The 12,300-nt window shown below is 39.7% G+C and overlaps 1 protein-coding gene across 12 annotated transcripts in view; it reads left to right on the forward strand.

The window, feature by feature from the left end:
* Positions 1-12,300, forward strand: part of LOC133560244 (adhesion G protein-coupled receptor L3-like) — a 422,550-nt gene that overhangs the window by 40,385 nt on the left and 369,865 nt on the right. The window lies entirely within an intron of this gene.

The following is a 12,300-nucleotide window of genomic DNA, read 5'->3' on the forward strand; positions in this document are numbered from 1 at the left end:
TGACACCCCTACTAACAACCACACTTATATCTGTTTTTAAATAATTTTCGTTCTCTCCACTGCTTGAAAGAAACTTCAATATTTACTTCAGTTAGTTACTGTTGGTTGGTTGAAGTTTATTTCAAACTTGTGTAATTCGATACATCACAAATTTTCTGTTCCTCTTCATGACATGCCTGAAAAGAAGTCAGAAAAAGCAGAGCTGATTTAATCTTACCATTTTTCCACTTCATATCAATTACCAACACGTATGTTTATTTCCTGTTTTAAATTTTTAGGACTATGATATTAACTTACTAATAATTTATGCTGGCATTTTAGTCAATTATGAGCAGTAGGTCATGTATTTTGGTACTTGCTGCTACTGTTAGTTTGCTAAGTTAGCATGCTACCTTTTTTAGCTAGGTTTACACCTCAGAGTCATATATTTTGGTACTTGACATATGCTGTCTGTTAGCATTTTAGCATGTTAACATTAACATGCTATCTGTTTTTAGCTAATCTTGCTGGCGTACACAACAAAGTCTCGTATTGTGGTATTTCCATCCATCCATTTTCTTTCGCTTGTCCCATTCCTATATATATGTATGTATGTATATATATCTATCTATCTATGTATGTATATATATATATATATATATATTTATATATATATATATATATATATATATATATATATATATATATATGTATGTATGTATGTATGTATGTATATGTGTATGTATGTATGCATATATATATATGCATATACATATATATATATGTGCATATATATATATACTGTATGTATGTGTGTATATATACATTATTGTTTGTATACATACATACATTACCATGAATTGATCAACGTGGACCCCGACTTAAACAAGTTGAAAAACTTATTGGGGTGTTACCATTTAGTGGTCAATTGTACGGAATATGTACTGAACTTTGCAATCTACTAATAAAAGTTTCAATCAATCAAAACATATATATATATGTATACATGTGTATATATATGTGTGTAAATATATACATACATAAATATATATGGGTATATATACATATATAAATATATATGTGTATATATATATACATATATGTGTATATATATATATACATATATTTGTATATATACAGTATGTGTATATATGTATATTTATACAAATTTGTATATGTGTGTGTATATATACATTTATATATGTGTATATATATATATATATGTGTACATGTATATGCATATATACATATATATATACAGTATAAATATACATATATAGTCATATATATGTATATATATGTATATATATATATATATATATATATATATGTATATATGTATATGTGTGTATATATATATATGTGTGTATATGTGTGTATATATATATGTGTGTGTATATATATATATATATATATATATATATGTGTATATGTATGTGTGGCTGCCAACCACAGCCTATCATTGCAGGCGATATGTTATGTACTGAATGTTACATTTGTTTACAAGAATAAAGGAAACGTAACCAAACATCATCATCACATTCTCCTCTGATGAAGTTGAACATGCAGCTTTGGGGCCTCCTGTTGGCTCGGGGGCCCCAGGCGTTCGCCGGGTTTGCCTGTGGCAACAAACGGCCCTGATGGCATCAAGAGTGCAGGGTTGTCAAAAGACACGTTTAAAAAGGGAGTGAGCACAACTACAATTTGGAGTTGATCCACAGAAGCAAGGCAGTTTGCTATCGGCTGCCAAGCTGGGTGCAGACTCAAGACAAAGGGCGTAAACAAAGATGCCAGAAAAGTTAAACACGGTCAGACCCGCTGGCATTGATGGCCTTAGCTCGTGGCATAGAATCTTTTGATATTTCATCGACTCTTTTTTTATCCTCACGATAAAACAAATACGAGTCAAAGTCCATCCCTTGCCATATTGATACTAATGATAGGTTTAATTTACATTTGAATTGATAGCCCCAAATTGATATTTTCAAAACAGTGTCTGTGCTTAAATGGTTGATTTTTATTTTGTGACATTAAAGTTGAACAGACTACTAACTGAAATACTTCAATTAAATAACAACTAAGTAATACATTTAAAAACACAAACAAACATAATTTTTACAGCAATACAGTTAGTTGTTCAGACAGTTATGTCTTTGTAGAGACGTTAATGTCTCCTGTTAGCATTCAAGCTTGCTGCCAAGTTAGTTGCTCCATTATTCTATAAAAGTGTGGCTGTCAATCACTGTTATGAAATCATTATAATTGATTACGCTAATACTGACCATTGGTAGTTTTATCATTAACACCGTTTATCGTTTCATCCATAGTTGGCAAAAAAGTAAAAAATGAATGTAAGACTGTGTGGTACATTACTTACAAGATGTTACAGTTACATTACTTACAAGACGTTACAGTTACATTACTTACAAGATGTTACCGGTAAATTACTTACAAGACGTTACCGTTACATTACTTACAAGGCGTTACTGGTACATTACTTACAAGGCGTTACTTGTACATTACATACAAGACGTTACTGGTACATTGCTTACAAGACGTTACTGTTATTTTACTTACAAGACGTTACCGGTACATTACTTACAAGACATAACCGGTACATTACTTATGAGATGTTACCGGTACATCAATTACGAGACGTTACCGTTACATCAATTACAAGACGTTACCGTTACATTACTTACAAGACATTAGCGGTGCATTATTTACAAGACACAACCAGTACATTACTTACAAGACGTTACTGTTACATTACTTACAAGACATAACCGGTACATTACTTACAATACGTTACCGGTACACTACTTACAAGACATTACCGGTACATTACTTACAAGACGTTACCGGTGCATTACTTACGAGACGTTACTGGTGCATTATTTACAAGACTTGACCGGTACATTAATTACAAGACGTTACCAGTACATTACTTACAAGACGTCACTGTTACATTACTTACGAGACGTTACTGTTACATTACTTACGAGACGTTACCGGTACATTACTTACAAGACGTCACTGTTACATTACTTACGAGACGTTACTGTTACATTACTTACGAGACGTTATTGGTACATTACTTACAAGACGTGACATGTACATTACTCACAAGACGTGACAGGTACATTACTTACAAGACGTGACAGGTATATTACTTACAAGATGTTACTGTTTCATTACTTACAAGACGTTACTGTTACATTACTTACAACGTTACCGGTACATTACTTACAAGACGTGACTGATGCATTACTTACAAGACGTGATCGGTACATGACTTACAAGATGTTACTGTTACATTACGTACAAGACGTTACTGTTACATTACTTACAACGTTACCGGTACATTACTTACAAGACGTGACAGGTGCATTACTTACAAGACGTGACCGGTACATGACTTACAAGACGTTACTGTTACAATATCACCGCCAAGCACTTGTTGCAGGCGGCTGAGTCTGCATTCATTTTGCACGAAAATGAAGCACCGATGGATTCTTCTTTTTTTGGTCTGGTTAGTACTGTTCAAACGCCAGTCCCTACTCAATCAAGGACACATAATTTTACATTTTTCTGAATAAGAAACAATTCCATTTGTCATAGCAGCCCCCAGTTGGGATATTTTAGTGTTTTAGCATTAGCATCCTGTGGTCCTGAGGTATTTTGAAAGACCGTAAACACATGCATTCATGCAGTTGATATCATCCTTGCTGTTAGCCTCTTAGATACTGACAATGTAGACATTTCCCTTTTGTTGAGATACAGTACACCCAAAGTTGGAAGCAGAACACACCCAAAGTTGCGAGAGAGACATTCCCACGTTACCACAGAGGGCGTACTCATGTTGCTAGCATGCTAGCTGTTGGCACGGTGATGATGTACAAACATATGCACCAGCTTGTCAGTTTAAGCGTGGCCACAGCGGGGTCACGATTAGAGCTTTTTGTCGAGCGACTGTACGCAGGTCACACAGGCTTAGTTACTGGCGGACTTCCTTCCTCCAATTGCTTTCGTTCTCAGAACATTTTCTAGTGGGCTGATAAAATAAGCCACACTTTGATGTGCTTTGGTGCTTACAGCTCAGCGGAGGCTTTTTCTACATGGTAGAGAGAGCCACTGCTTCACACGCTGCATTCTCACTTGTTCTTTTCTTCCCGTCACAAGGCGGCCATTTGTGACGTGACTCAAAAATGTGTTGCCTTCAGGCGGGATGATGTTTAAAGTTTTGTTCTTGAAAAGAGGCCGTGGTAATTCTCTTTGTGGGGACAATTCTGTTGATTTCCTGTTTCTGTTTTCACTGTTGTGTCCTTGATCCAGGGGAAATTCTGTTCAGACAAGCTTTCATTTTCAGCTCCACTGCAGGGACTAAATACCGACTGTACCACACTAATAATGTCTATATAGATTGTTCCGTGGATATTAACTTGACATCTTGATGCACTTTAGGGGAAAAACTGTTCAGTGTGAACGTACTTTAAAGTTTAGCTTTTGTTTTGTTTTTTTACCTTGCAATTCCTTTTTATACTTAATGTTAAGTTTAGTATGTATTGTCTCAGTGTGAGTCTGTAACGCCTTTGAGTTTTTACATACTCTTGTTTTTTTTACCTTTTTGTCTCGCCTTTAAAACATTAAGGGCCTGATCAACTTAATGTATTTTAATCCTCAGAACGCCCACAATACTGAGAGGAGTTCATCAATGCTGCATTGAAGCAGGTGTTATTTTGTGTCTTTCTTAAGTATGTTTGAAAAGGATGTGCAAACTGGGAGTTATGAGGAGGTGATCAAGCTCCAAAGCAATATTCAGCAATATCCTTTTATGTTACTGATGAAAACACATTCAATTGATGATAATACTTTCTGTTGTTTATAAACTGTGTACATTTAAAGTACACACAATTTTATAATGTGCGCATGTTTAGTGCGTGGTATTTAGATCCGAGGAGATCAGGCTCTACATTCACTGTATATTATTTTCCACTTGCCGGGATTGGAAATTGTATTTTGAGAATTTGTCTTACTTATTTTTAGTCACTGAATATACATCACAGTCTTAATTTCAGCATAAATAATTATATATATTGTCTATGCCACTTTAAAAATGTAAACATTTAGAAAATAACTATCCAAATAAGGTATTTTGATTTTCCCCACACAGTAAACCGTATATACAGAGTCTGCAACATTATGAGGATGCTGAGAATTGAAAATTGAATAATGCTTTTTCAGAATAAAATACTTATATCTATCTTAAAAGTCCTGCTAATTTAAAGACATATAAATCTTAATTTAGAAAGGGCAAGTGAAATTAACTAGCTGCATGGACAAATTATAAGTTTGTCTTTTTTTCTAAAATACAGTCTTTTATCTTGTATTTTGTCAGCTCTGTTTTCCAGTGTAAAGCTTGCCTCATTAGTTTTCTGTCTTTCAATACTACCTCACGTGTGACTGTACAGTTATGTGTACATAGTGTACTAACGCATTAATGGGCTTAAAATTACCCCAACACCTAAAATCCAAGTGGGGGAAATGTGTTTATTTCACAGTAAAAATGCTAAGTATATGTATGTATGTATGCGTGTGTGTGTGTATATATATATATATATATATATATATATATATATATATATATATATATATATAGGCATCTTGTGTAAATGGTAAATAAAAAAAGGATTCAATGATTTGCAAATCCTTTTCAACCTATATTCACTTGAATAGACAGCAAAGACAAGATACTTAACATTTGAACTGGTAAACTTTATCATTGTTTGCAAATATTAGCTCATTTGGAATTTGATGCCTGCAACATGTTCCAAAAAAGCTGGCACAAGTGGCAAAAAAGACTGAGAAAGTTGAGGAATGCTCATCAAACACTTATTTGGAACATGCCACAGGTGAACAGGCTAATTGGAACATGTGAGTGCCATGATTGGGTATAAAAGCAGCTTCCATGTAACGCTCAGTCATTCACAAACAAGGATGGGCCGAGGGTCACCACTTTGTGAACAAATGCGTGAGCAAATTGTCGAACAGTTTAAAAACAAATTTTCTCAACGAGCTATTGCAAGGAATTTGGGAATTTCACCATCTACGGTGCATAATATAATCTACAGGTTCAGAGAATGTGGAGAAATCACTGCACGTAAGCGGCAAGGCTTGAAAACCAACATTGAATGCCTGTAATCTTCGATCCCTGCAGCGGTTCTGCATCAAAAAGTGACATTAGTGTGTAAATGATAACACCACCTGGGCTCAGGAACACTTCAGAAAACCACTGTCAGTAACTAAAATTTGTTGCTAGATCTGTAAGTGCAAGTTAACACTCTACTATGCAAAGCGAAAGTAATTTATAAACAACACCCAGAAATGGTGCTGGCTTCGCTGGGCCCAAGCTCATCTGAAATGGACTGATGCAAAGTGTAAAAGTGTTCTTTGTCTGACGAGTTCACATTTCAAATTGTTTTCCGGACCAAAGAGGAAAAGAACCATTCGGACTGTTATAGGCGCAAAGTTCAAAAGCCAGCATCTGTGATGGTATGGGGGTGTATTAGTGCCCAAGGCATGGGTAACTTACACATCTGGAAAGGAACAATTAATGCTGAAAGGTACATACAGGTTTTAGAGCAACATATCTTGCCATCCAAGCAACGTCTTTTTCATGGATGCCCCTGCTTATTTCAGCCAAACAATGCCAAGCCACATTCTGCACGTGTTACAACAGTGTGTCTTCGTAGTAAAAGCTTCAGAAATTCAGTTCTCAAACGAAGTTGGTCGATGTGGACGATGTTCCGTACCTTTATTGTCAAGGCGGCCGATTGGAGCTGTGGCCGTAAGGTAGTTTGTACCTGTCGTGGCGGTAATCCTCGAACCCGCTGGTGGACACCAGCGGTGAGGGATGTCGTCAAGAAGAAAGAGTCATATCAGGCTCTTTTGGCTCATAGGACTCCGGAGGCAGCTGACAGGTACCTACGGACCAAGCGGTGTGCGGTTTCAGCGGTCGCAGAGGCAAAAACTTGGACATAGAGGAGTTCGGGGAAGCCATGGGAAACGACTTCCGGACAGCTTCGAAGCGATTTTGGACCACCATCCGCCGCCTCAGGAAAGGGAAGCAGTGCAATGTCAAAACCGTGTATGGTGAAGATTGTGTTCTGCTGATCTCAACTGTGGATGTTATGGATCGGTGGAGGGAATACTTCGAAGACCTCCTCAATCCTACCAGCATGTCTTCCTATGAGGAAGCAGTGCCTGGGGAATCTGTTGTGGACTCTCCTATTTCTGGGGCTGAGGTTTGCTGAAGTAGTTAAAAAGCTCCTCGGTGGCAAGGCCCTGGTGGTGGATGAGACCCGCCTGGAGTTCCTTAAGGCTCTGGATGCTGTGGGGCTGTCTTGGTTGACAAAACTCTGCAACATCGCGTGGACATCTGGGGCAGTACCTCTGGATTGACAGACCGGGTTGGTAGTTCCTCTTTTTAAGAAAGGGAACCGAAGGGTGTGTTCCAACTAATGTGGGATCACACTCCTCAGCCTTCCCGAAAAGGTCTATTCAGGTGTACTGGAGAGGAGACCACGCCGGATAGTCGAACCTCGGATTCAGGAGGAACAGTGTGGTTTTCGTCCTGGTCGTGGAACTGTGGACCAGTTGTATACTCTCGGCAGGGTTCTTGAGGGTGCATGGGAGTTTGCCCAACCAGTCTACATGTGCTTTGTGGACTTGGAGAAGGCATTCGACTGTGTACCCCAGGAATTCTTGTGGGGAGTGCTTGGAGAGTGTGGGGTAATGGACTGTCTTATTGTGGCAGTCCGCTCCCTGTATAATCAGTGTCAGAGCTTGGTCCGCATTGCTGGCAGTAAGTCGGACCCGTTTCCAGTCAGGGTTGGACTCCGCCAAGGCTGTCCTTTGTCACCGATTCTGTTTATAACTTTTATGGACAGAATTTCTAGGCGCAGTCAGGACGTTGAGGGTATCTGGTTTGGTGGCTGCAGGATTAGGTCTCTGCTATTTGCAGATGAAGTGGTCCTGATGGCTTCATCTGGCCAAGATCTTTAGCTCTCGCTGGATCGGTTCGCAGCCGAGTGTGAAGCGACTGGGATGAGAATCAGCACATCCAAGTCCGAGTCCATAGTTCTCGCCCGGAAAAGGGTGGAATGCCATGTCCGGGTTGGGGAGGAGATCTTGCCCCAAGTGGAAGAGTTCAAGTACCTCGGAGTCTTGTTCACGGGTGAGAGAAGAGTGGATCGTGAGATTGACAGGCGGATCGGTGGGGCGTCTTCAGTAATGCGGACGCTGAATCGATCCGTTGTGGTGAAGAAGGAGCTAAGCCGGAAGGCAAAGCTCTCAATTTACTGGTCTATCTACGTTCCCATCCTCACCTACGGTCATGAGCTTTGGGTCAGAGAAGCTCTGCCGTCCGGGAGGAGCTCAAAGTAAAGCCACTGCTCCTACACATCGAGAGGAGCCAGATGAAGTGGTTCGGGCATCTGCTCAGGTAGCCACCCGAACGCCTCCCTAGGGAGGTGTTTCGGGCACGTCCGACCGGTAGGAGGCCACGGGGAAGACCCAGGACACGTTGGGAAGAATATCTCTCCTGGCTGGCCTTGGAACGCCTCGGGATCCCCCGGGAGGAGCTGGACGAAGTGGCTGGGGGGAGGGAAGTCTGGGCTGCCCGGCTTAGGCTGCTGCTCCCGCAACCCGACCTCGGATAAGCGGAAGAAGATGGATGGATGGATGGGCAGTTCACAAACATTTACTGAGTGTTGTTAAAAGGAAAGACCAACTAACATAGTGGTAAAAATGCACCTGTGCCAACCTTTTTGTAATGTGCTGCTGCCATTAAATTATAAGTTAATGATAATGTGCAAAAAAAAAAGTTTCTCAGTTCGAACATTAAATATATTGTGTTTTCAGTGTATTTGTTGTGTACCAGGCAAAAGGAAGGAGGCGACACCAAGGCAGAACTGCGGTTTACCAGGTTTATTGAAACCTTGAGTGTGTGGGGTGTGCATACCACCACAAGTGAATGAGTGTGGACGATGTGTCGAATCAACAATGTAAGTTTTACCAGGAGTTGTTGTCGGTGCGTGTTGTGTGAATCTTTCATCGAATCCAAAGGGCAAGGCAAAGAGGCAGTCAGTAGGGAGGCAGGCAGTCCGGGGCTGGAGACAGGCAACGATGTCCGAGTCCAAGCAGAGGTCAAGGGTCGAGGGAGGCAAGCAAAGATCCAGGTGGAGGTCGTGAGGCAGGACACGATCACAGGCAACAGGGAAGACACTGTGGAAGACACAAGGGACATCAAACACGGGAACAAGGAAGAGCACAAAGAAGGCGAGCAAGGAACGAGCGAGTGGTGCCAGACGTGATGCTTACTGTGAAAGATGCGGTACGTTCTGGCGAAGGTCCCCTGAGTCCGCTAGCTTTTATGCCGCTCCCTCTCGTCAAGTTCAGGTGCTCTGATGCACAATTGTCTGCAGCCTTGTTGCTGCGTGGGTGTGCCACGCCCTGGGGCGTGTCCGGAGGAGCAGCCAGAGGAGGAACTCTGACAAACAGTTGCAGGAGGAATACGGGTACGAGTCCACGCCGTGACAGTATTCAATTGAATGTAAGTTGAAAAAGATTTGGAAATCATTGTCCATCGATCCATTTTCTAACGTTTCTCCCTTTTTGGGGTCGCGGGGGGTCGCTGGAGCCTATCTCAGCTGCATTCGGGCGGAAGGCGTCGTACACCCTGGACAACCATTGTATTCTGTTTTTATTTACTAATTATACAACGTGCCAACTTCACTGGTTTAGAGTGTTGTCTATAATGACCAATTCCTATGAATTAGAGTAAACATATAAAATGTATAATTCACAAACACATATACAAATTTAGAAAACTTAAATGCAGGGAAAATATTATCATAATGATTTTCTAAAAGCCAGACGAGGCCTCAGGCAGTTATATTTTACTAACAGATAATGTGTCTCATTACAAAAAATAATTAAGAAAGCTGAACATATTAAAAATATAGTATCTTACATCATCGATCATCCAGAGGGAAAAGTCAGGCCTGTGTTGGCTTTTCAAAACCATGAGTATCTCTTTTTTTGTAATCTATTTGATGGCACTATTGGCTCACACTTCCTCCTCTCCTTCTGCAAACAAATGGCTGTTCATGCTTTCACTGGTTTGTGATGAGCTTGTTTCCACCAATAAAAAGGATGAAAAATCATTAACCATACCATGGTAAATATTAATGATAGCAAATCTGGGTTTATCTGAGCGATTGTGTCATCATCATGCTACGCCACCAGTCAGGCTGCAGTTCCACTTTCTTACTCCGCAAGTTCAAACAATCCCAAAAGTTTGCTTTACAATATTACACATACAGCTGCAGGTATCAAATATTTTAGTAATTGAGAATTCTATCTAACATCCCAATCGATTAATCAAGTAATCGTATAAATCATAGTTTTTCTTAATTAAGGTTTAATTATACATGTTAAGATGTGTCCTCAGTTATTGCATTTGGCCTAATTGTCTTTAATTTCCTAAACGCCTATTTTCATTGTTGAAGGCTGACACGCACAGCTGAAATGCGTCCGTGGTTAATTGTGCCAATTTTTGTGCTAATAAAAACAGGTGCGCTCACAGCTCTATGTGCTGTGTGGTGTGACCACATAAACAACGTTCTTGTACCTCATATGTTTTTCATGATTATTATACGGTGTTGTTTAAATGGTGGTTTCTCCACGTAAATCCGCTGAGCTGTTTTCACCCTGCCAACAATACATAAACAATATAAAAAGACAACTTAATAAATGACAACATTTTTACATTTTAAGAATGCATTACAGTTCCTTGCATTCATTGCATGCAAAATAGTAATCAATGTTCATTTTGCCTTCATAATATGTTTGAGATGAAAAGACAAATATATAACATTTCTTCAAAATCAATATTGCCTGAGAAAGTTAAAATGAAAATAACTCTTAGTACCAAAAATAAAACAATAAGAACAGTTTTCATTATCCATCCATCCATCCATTTTCTACCACTTATTCCCTTTCGGGGTTGCGGGGGGCGCTGGCGCTTATCTCAGCTACAATCGTCAAACATAAAAAGTGGATTAGGTAGTACCTTTAATACTGCATTTGAAATGTGTAACTTCATATTCAGAACCAATATGACTGGCAGGAACGTGGCACACAAGTATTAATTGTGACGCTTGGTGGGCATAGCGATGCCGGGTTTGTTCTTCCAAAGATGTGTCGGGCAGGAACACAGCATAAGGTAAGAAATAAAGGATTTATTTAACTAATAAAAGGCTAAGAACAAAAATACTGGTGCTAGGCAGAAAAGGCAAACAAAAGGCGCTAGCATGGAAACTAGGGAAACAAACAGATACACTAACACTTGACACAAAGGCACAAAAAGGGAAAACAAAACAACTAGCATGAGAACTAGGAATAGATAAAGCGTAGCGTGAAAGCTAGCGAGTAAGAGCATGGAAAAGGTTGTCACTTGTTGCATGAAAGCAAATTAGGAACCGAGGACGAAATAACAAAAGGGGTAGGCTTAAATAAGGCAGTCATCAAGAGGAACAGGCGTGCGTGGAAAACAAGGGGCAGGTGAAAACTAATGAGCAACCATGGTAACAGACTAAACAAGGAACTAAGGCAAACATTGGCAAACTATAATACAAAAATGGAACAAAACACGAATATGGAATGATCCGAGCAGCAGATCATAACATTAACACTGTGAGCAAGGACTTGGAACTTTTACATTTTACAGAAACTATAGTGGGTGCAAGTGCAAGCTATCAAAGTAGCATGTGGTTGCATGATGTGAATTACCCGAATAACTTTGCACGACTACTTTCGCAGGGTTACTAATGAAAGGCTAATTGAACACGACAGCTCGGATAGCGTTAATAGTTTTCAACACCTTTTGGTAGCATCTGATGACTTCGCAGGAGTAAGAGAACACATCCTGGTTATCATAATGAATAACATTTACGTCACTTACACAACTTTTGCGTTTACATTTGATAATGGATGAATTACCTCACCTCCGGACGTCCCTCAATCAGCTGCTTTCTCGACAGGTCCTGCAGCATCGAACTTGTGCTATTGTGGTATGCAAGCTCCACTTTACAATGTTTGCACACTACTCTGTTTTCCTTTGATTTGAGTGTGAAGTGTTCCCACACCTTCGACAACTTTTGCCGCTTCTTAATTCCCTCGTTTTGCTGTGGCATTTGTCCACTTCTTTCTGCGGCGTCTGCCATTGCGAATTGTGTCGGCAACATTTTTTTTCTAAAC

The sequence above is a fragment of the Nerophis ophidion genome, linkage group LG10, assembly GCF_033978795.1.
Source record: "Nerophis ophidion isolate RoL-2023_Sa linkage group LG10, RoL_Noph_v1.0, whole genome shotgun sequence".
Taxonomy (NCBI): domain Eukaryota; kingdom Metazoa; phylum Chordata; class Actinopteri; order Syngnathiformes; family Syngnathidae; genus Nerophis; species Nerophis ophidion.